Raw genomic sequence first — 8,426 nt, forward strand, 5'->3', positions numbered from 1 at the left:
CTTTTAGTAAAGTCTAAGACTGATTCTTAAGTGTTGACTGAGGTGATACTTAAGTCTTCCAAACTAAGGACTACAATGATGTCAGCCCAAAATGGCTGCCCTCGACCTCTGAAACAGCCGTGAGCCTGCTCATGTGAAGTCACAGCAGCACAACACAAATCATTTAATGTAACTACATTAAAATCATTTAATTAAGAGACTGAAATATTTTAATATTTAAAAATATATATTTTAAATGCTTTGCATTGTGCAAAATTATCACAAATTGTTACTGATGCTTTAAAATTTGTTTTCTATTGGTATGTCTCCTCATTTACAGTTGGAGCACTGATGTGAACATGGGTTCCATCAATGGCTCCAACAACTCCAGGAGAGGCCACAATCCTCATAAAAGTGGCTTGTTTATGCAGCATGACTTGACGGTCAGTTGGAAAGTCGAAGAACTGCCATATAGTAGTGGCCAAAAGTGAAGTCCGGCCTAGAAAATTTTTTCATCTTCACTCTTAATTAAAAAAAAATTTTTTTTAAGATTTTGTAAGCATATTGCATAACTGCTTAGAATCAATTGTTTTATTTGCAATAATAATGCAATGAAACATGCCAATAATGTCATCATTTTTGGCCATACTGTCATACAAAGAAATTATGAACACATGCAAAAACAAGAGAGGACCAACGAAATATTAATAACTGATTATGTTGTAGTCAATGTCAGTGTTGCCAGTTTAGTGATTTTGTCACTAGATTTAGTTACTTCCTCGCCCCTGTAGTGTGTGGACCAATCAGACACACAATTATTTGTTATATTAATAAATAATCCAAGACCCCTCACCCAACAACCAGACTGGGTGCCGAGACATCTGTGAACTACCCCCAGGTCCCTGGTTACCATGGTAACCAAGACACCTATGCAAGACCAGATAAACTTTACGACTTTAAAGTATGTAGAGAGAATCTCCCTCTACTTAATTCCCTCTAAATCAGACACATACTGTTACAGGAAATTACTTATTTCATTAATTCCTAGCAAAAACATTCTGTAAATGATCATGCACATCCCCAGAATATCATGTGTATCATTACTGTTTTGTATAGTGTTTTTTGTATGGTATACTGTTTTATACATTTACATTTAGTCATTTTGCAGACGCTTATATCCAAAGCGACTTACAATTTGGGGATACATAAAGTGATTCTTCTTAAAGAGGCAAACAGATACAGGAAGTGCTTGTAATACCAAGTTTCTAGACATTGTTCAAATAAGTACAAGCTAGAAAGAGAAGGAATAAATAAAGAGAGAGACATTTTTTTTTTATTTTTTTTTTATAATGATGATGATGAAGTCAAGTAGCTTCGAAAGAGATGAGTTTTCAGCTGTCGCTTGAAAATTGTCAGGGATTCAGCATTCCGGATAGGGGTGGGAAGATCGTTCCACCAGCCAGGAATGGTGAATGAGAATGTTCTGGAAAGTGATTTTGAGCCTCTCTGTGATGGTACCACGAGGCGTCGCTCACTAGCGGATCTCAGACTTCTGGAGGGGATGTAGATTCGTAGTAGTGAGTGGAAGTAGGCGGGTGCTGAGCCTGTGGCTGTTCTATATGCAAGCATCAATGTCTTGAACTTGATTCGAGCCGCGACCGGTAGCCAGTGCAAGGAGATAAAGAGAGGTGTAACATGGGCTCTTTTGGGCTCGTTGAAGACCAGTCGTACCGCTGCATTCTGAATCATTTGTAGAGGTTTGATTGTGCTTGATGGAAGTCCAGCCAGAAGAGCATTGCAGTAGTCCAGCCTAGAAATGACAAGGGCCTGGACAAGAAGTTGTGCAGCATGCTCCGTTAGAAAGGGCCTGATCTTTCTGATGTTGTGCAATGCAAACCTGCAAGATCGAGCGGTCTTTGCAATGTGGTCTTTGAAGGTCAGCTGGTCATCAAAGGTTACACCAAGATTTCTGACCGAAGTTGATGGGGTAATTGTAGAAGAACCTAGCTGGATGGAGAAATCATACTGTAGAGTTGGAGTGGCAGGGAAGACAAGAAGCTCAGTCTTTGCCAGGTTGAGCTGTAGGTGATATTCGTTCATCCACATTTTCTATCATAACACATTTTATGAATGTGTTATGATAGATCACTAGTTAATATAACTTCACCCATAACATGTTTGGTATCTATGAGCTCCAAATTATGTTTCCTATTTGTTGATTTACATGACATTTTGCTAACTCTGTGACATATTAGTATTTTAAGAATCTTGAAGATTCTTCTCTTGAACACCCAATCGAGTTTCATATGCAAAATACCATGCTAGAGACAAAGGATCGTAATATTTCCCTCCAAAGGTACCATTCCTCATTGGCTCACTCAAATCCTGAGGGTGTTAACCCCCTCACACAAACATCACTGATCACCAGATCAGAGCGGTTCTTTTTTTATTCTGAGAAGATGAGGATGCTGAGCTAGAGCAGGGTAGCTAGTTTTTTAGCGGATTGTTTTATTTTTGTTTCACAGAATGTTCTCTCAAAAGATAGGATAACATTTTCTAAAAACATTCTAAAAATGTTTAGTGATAACATTGTTAGAACATCATTCCCTAATATTCTTATAATGTTTTTAGCGGGTAGTTTTATTTTTATTCCCAGAACGTTCTGTCAAAAGATAGTATAACATTCTCTAAAAAACATTCTAAAAATGTTTAGTGATAACATTGTTAGAACATTATTCCCTAACAATCTTATAAAGTTTTTAGTGGGTAGTTTTATTTTTGTTCTTAGAACATTATTCTAAAAGTTAGGATGACATTCTCTAAAAACACTCTAAAAAAGTTCTGTGATGACCTTCTATAAATGTTTAGTCATAACATTATTAGAACATTATCTCCTAACATTCTTATACAGTTTTTAGCGGGAAGTTTTATTTTTGTTCCCATCTAAACACTCAAAAAAATGTTTTTCTATTACATTCTTAAAACATACAATTTTATTAATCTCAAAAATAAAATGTCAAAATCTAACAGGTTTATAAAGGGCATCCACTTAAATTATTAGTAGTTTTAGCAAACAGTAAATGCTCAGCATCACATGTTGAACAACTCAGTAAAGTGCAGTGCATAATCAAGCGTCTGGCTGTTGTTTGCTCAGAGTGCTCATCATTGTCTTTGCTTGTTGTGGTTCTTGCAGAAAAATAATACAGTCTTCTGCATTAATAGGTGTTCAATCCCAGTCAGCAGCACTGAGCTCTATTCTCTGTGTGCATGATAGAGTTCTTCCTCATGGCCTATAACAGAGGAGCATACAACAGTGTAAACAGAAAGAATACAAATACATATTACATCTTAAGATCACAAACAATACTGACATTGAAAACTTTCTAAATTAGCCAGCTTAATTAGTATTCAGACACTATGTAAAGACTAATTTATTGAAAGTATAGATATGACACCTTATGAGTATCTATATTGTTTCTATAATTTCATTCTATAATCCATTATACATTAATAACACCAAATTTGAAATTTGAAATTCAGAGGCCAAATTTGTGAGCAAACTTTGACATTGGCTTGAAAAGCCTGAACCTTGAGGCGAGACTTGAACTCGGATCACCTTGTGCACAGCTGTAGCATATTGTCAGGGAGTCATCACAATCACCTCAGTCTCCACCAACTACACTCACCAGATCACAATCACCTGATTACTGAGCACCGCCACCTGTCAGCACTAATCAGCAGCACTATATCCTCGCACTCCTCCCACACACTCACTGTCTGGTCTCATACACAGTATGTGGGACTTACCTTGCTCTAACATGTGTTTATTCACCTGCTAGTTACCCGATCTCTCTGCTCCTCGATCTCCACTGTTCTGGAACTCCACTGTCTCTCCACTCCTTCAGCACCTTGGATTCCCTGGAAAGGAATTGGACATTAACACTCAGATAAGACCAAAGAGACTTATCCCACTCCCCGCTCACTTACCTGGATGCTCCTTGCTCTGTGTTCAATAAACCTACTGTTTATATTTCACCTTACCTCAGTGTCCCGTGTATATCTGCTGACACATATGTCAGAACGTGGGTCACAAGGCTTGGTTATTGCTCCGACATAACCGCTAACTTTCATCATTAATTTTGTCTATGGATCATAACATTTCTTACAGATTTCTGCTCGTTTTAAATCCGATATCAAGTGGCACTGTATTTGAATGCATGAGTGCCAGTAACCTTTCTCAGAATTGTGAGATAAAAAGTTGCAATTGTCAAATTCTGACAGGAAACATGTCGGCTCACAATTCTGACGTTTTCTTGCAACTGTGTGTTTATAAATTACAATTCTGAGGAAAGGAAGAAAAAAAAAAAGAATTGATAATTATATCAGGGTGTCTACAGACCTTTTTTAATACCACCTTTCGTGAAATTTAAGACCAAACCTGTGATGGAAATACACATTATATTACATGTATGTGTGATATTTAATGCATTTAATGTAAAAAGAAAACTAAATATCCTCCTGAGACCTAAGCATAGCATTTTGTCCTCTGTAGTAGACATCAAGACTTCCAGCATGTAAATCAGGCAAACAGAACAAGTGAACATGGAAAGAAATGAAATATCAATATCCCCATGAAATATTAGATACTGTAATGAAAATGTTGCAAATTACTATTCCCATTATTACTATCTCACTACTTTTTTAATTTATTTATGGCCATTTTACACACATAAATCATTGTTTTATCTTTCATAACATGGTTGAGAATCATCTTTATACAAAGTTTGGTTAACGAAAATCCTGAAACCTAAAAATGGATTGGTGAATGAAAAAAAAAAAACAATTGTTTTTGCCTATACATATATTTTCATGTCATTTTATTTTTTCATTTTAAAAAAAATAAAATGTCCCCTACAGTGTAATGTAATGACAATAAAAGCCTAATTTCACAAAACTTTTTCCCCCTGGTTATCAGGATGATATCATCACTGTCAAAAATGCTATTCATTATTACCATACAATGAACTTTTCATGTCAGCAGACAAAATCCCATACAAAATATCCTCACAAAAGCACTGCATCACCAAGATTTTTGGTGGTATAAACATAAGAAGCTATATTTTCATCAGTGCTCTATCAGCTTTTACATCTTATGTTTTATATTTACTCCAGGATGTTATTTACCTTAATAAAGGCCAATATTTAATACCTTATTAAATTTATGCATAATCTTTAATGTCAAATTATTAGTTAACAAAAAAATTAAAAAAAGTCTAAATGCACTATAGGGCTGTTTCCAGATTAAATTTACAGTGCAAAATTACAACTGCAATAACATTTTTAATAGGTCTATACAAAAAATATATGCTGAGGAAAAATCATACTTTTAAATACACTAAACCGCCAGTAGATGATGGTAATTCACTTATTCATTTACCTGATTGGTTGGTTCAAAACGCTGTACTGAAACAATGCGGAGTGTAATGTGAAATACTTCTGCTGTCATCTTTCTTTGGAACTATTTTCATTGGTGAAACAGAACAAAACAGTCAATATTGTGTCTAAAATTTACTTGTTTTTAAAACTAAAATCAAGGTAATATTTGCACTCGTAAAAATATTCAGCAAAATAGCTCCCTTGTCATGGTGTGTTACTTAAATACAATGCCTTGCGAAAGTATTCATACCCCTTCATTTTTTTTTCATGTTTTGTTATGTTGCTGCCTTATGTTAAACTGCTTTAAATTACTTTTTTCCCACATCAATCTACACTCCATACACCATACTGACAAAGCAAAAACAGAATTGTCACAACTTCATAATGTATTAAAAATAAAAAAAACTGAAGTACATTGCATAAGTATTCATACCCTTAACTAAATATTTAGCTGAAGCACCTTTACAGTCTCAAGTCTTTTTTGTTTGATGCGACAGGCTTTTCTCATCATCATTTGGCTATTATCTGCCATTCTATTCCTCCCTTCTTCACCTTGGGCCACTCAAGGACATTCACAGAGTTGTCTATAATTTACTCTTTCTGTGTGCATAGGGTCATTGTCCTGTTGGAAGGTGAACCTTCTGCTCAGTCTGAGGTTCTGAATGCTCTGGACTGGGTTTTCATTAAGGCTATCTCAATATTTTGGTGCATTGAGCTTTTTTTCTACTCTGACGAGTCCCTCAGTCCCTGCCACTGAAAACTGAAAAACAGCCCCACAGCACGAGGCTGCTACCAGCACACTTTACTTTTGGGATGGTACTCTGCAGGTGATGAGCAGTGCCTGATTTCCTTCAAACATGATGGTTGGAATTGAGGTTCATCCGACCAGATAATATTGCTTCTCACAGTCTGAGGGTCCTTTAGGTGCTGTTTTGCAAATTCCAAGTGTGTTTTCATGTGTCTTCACACACTGAAGAGAGGATTGAGTCTTGCCACACCGCCATAAAGCACAGATTGGTGGAGTGTTGCAGTGATGTTTGTCCTTCTGTAGATTTCTTCCATCTGCATATATGAACATGGAGCTCAAATAGAATGACCATCAGCTTCTTGTTCACCACTCTAAACAAAGCCCTTCTCCATCAATTGCTCAGTTTGGCCAGGAGGCCAGCTCTAGGAAGAGTCCTGGTTGTTTCAAACTTCTTCCATTAAGGGTAACAGAGACTACATGCTTCTATGAACCTTCAATGAAGCAGAATTGTTTTCTGAACTCTTCCCCAGATGTGTGGCTTGATGCAAACCTTGATGCAAAACTTGAAGTGTAGTGACATCTACAAGCAATATGAATGCTCCTGGGCTAAATTTCAACTGCCCCTGATAAGGGTATGAGTACTTATGCAATGGAATCATTTGTTTTTTTTATTTTTAATAAATTTACAAAGATGTTAAAAACCTTTTTTTTGCTTTACTATTATGGTGTATGGAGTGTAGATTGATATGGGTTCAAAAGCAATTTAAAGCAGTTTAACATAAGGCAGCAACATAACAAAATGTGAAAAAAATGAATGAATACTTTTGCAAGACACTGTATCTCATGTTAGAAATAAACTAAAAATGTTGAATTTTTACCTCAGTATGTTTCTATGTTTCTGTGAATTTCTTTATGAGTGCCGTTACACATTTCATTTCTCCATGAAAGTCTCTCACAAACAGTCAGGCAGTGCAAGCCACAACAACAGCTGTTTGCACTGAATGTAATAAAATCAAAAGAATCATTTTAACCTAGGCCACCGATGAAATCCGAGAGAGCTCTCTGACCCTCCATAGACAGCAAAGGTACTACCAGCACAGTCAAGGCACAGAAACATAGTAAGGACGTCGTTAAAATGGTCCATGTGACATCAGTGGTTCAATCATAATTTTACGAAGCTACGAGAATACTTTTTGTGTGCAAAAAAACCCCCCAAAAATAAATCACTTTATTCAACAATTCTTCTCCGCGTGTGTTCTGAAGATGAACGAAGGTCTTACGGGTTTGGAACGACATTAGGGAGAGTAATTAATGACCGAATTTTCATTTTTGGGTGAACTATCCCTTTAAAGCTCTATGAGGAGTTAAAAGTTGAATAATTCAGTCTCAGAAGATAACAGAATAATAATAATATTAAGTTTAAATAAGTAAACAATATGCAATATACAATGACATATTTTAAAGTCTAGTAAAAGGCGTGGACGAGTCCTAACTTTTATAAAGAATATCTCTTTGGGTTTGAGATTTTAGTCTTTGCAACTTCAGGAATCTTATCTATTCACGAACAGCTTGTAACACTCCAAAGAGAAAGGAAAACTTGAAATCGCATCATATGACCCCTTTAACTTTTAAATTCTAAAGACATAATCAGATGAACACTTAAGTAGCAAATGTACAGTATTCATATGCATAGAACACAATATTACAGTAACACTACAGCAAGAGTTTTCAAACCTGTCCTGGAGGACCCCCTGCCCTGCACATTTTGCATCATCTAACACACCTGATTCAACTCATCATCTTGTTAGTAGAGACTGCAAGAACTAAATTGGGTGTGTCTAATAAGGGGGACATACAAAATGTGCAGGGCTGGGGGTCCTCCAGGACAGGGTTGAAAACCACTGCACTACAGTATAGGGAACATATTCTCTATTAACTACAACTTTTGCCTTAATTAACTCCTAATTTACTGCTTATTAATAGTTGGTAAGGTAGTTTTTTGTAGCATTTAAAGGGTTAGTTCACCAAAACATGAAAATTAGCCCACAAATTACTCACCCTCAAGGCATCCTAGGTGTATACTTTCTTCTTTTAGATGAATCCAATCGGAGTTATATTAAAAATGGTCTTTGTTCTTCCAAGCTGTTTAATGGCAGTTAGGGGGTGTTGCACTTCATCAGTCCAAAAGCAGTGAAATAAAGTGCATCCATCCATAATAAAAAGTGTCTCACACGGCTCCGGGGGGCTGTAGCGAGTCGAAGTC

This window comes from Sinocyclocheilus anshuiensis, unplaced genomic scaffold, assembly GCF_001515605.1.
Source record: "Sinocyclocheilus anshuiensis isolate Anshui unplaced genomic scaffold, SAMN03320099.WGS_v1.1 scaffold606, whole genome shotgun sequence".
Classification (NCBI taxonomy): domain Eukaryota; kingdom Metazoa; phylum Chordata; class Actinopteri; order Cypriniformes; family Cyprinidae; genus Sinocyclocheilus; species Sinocyclocheilus anshuiensis.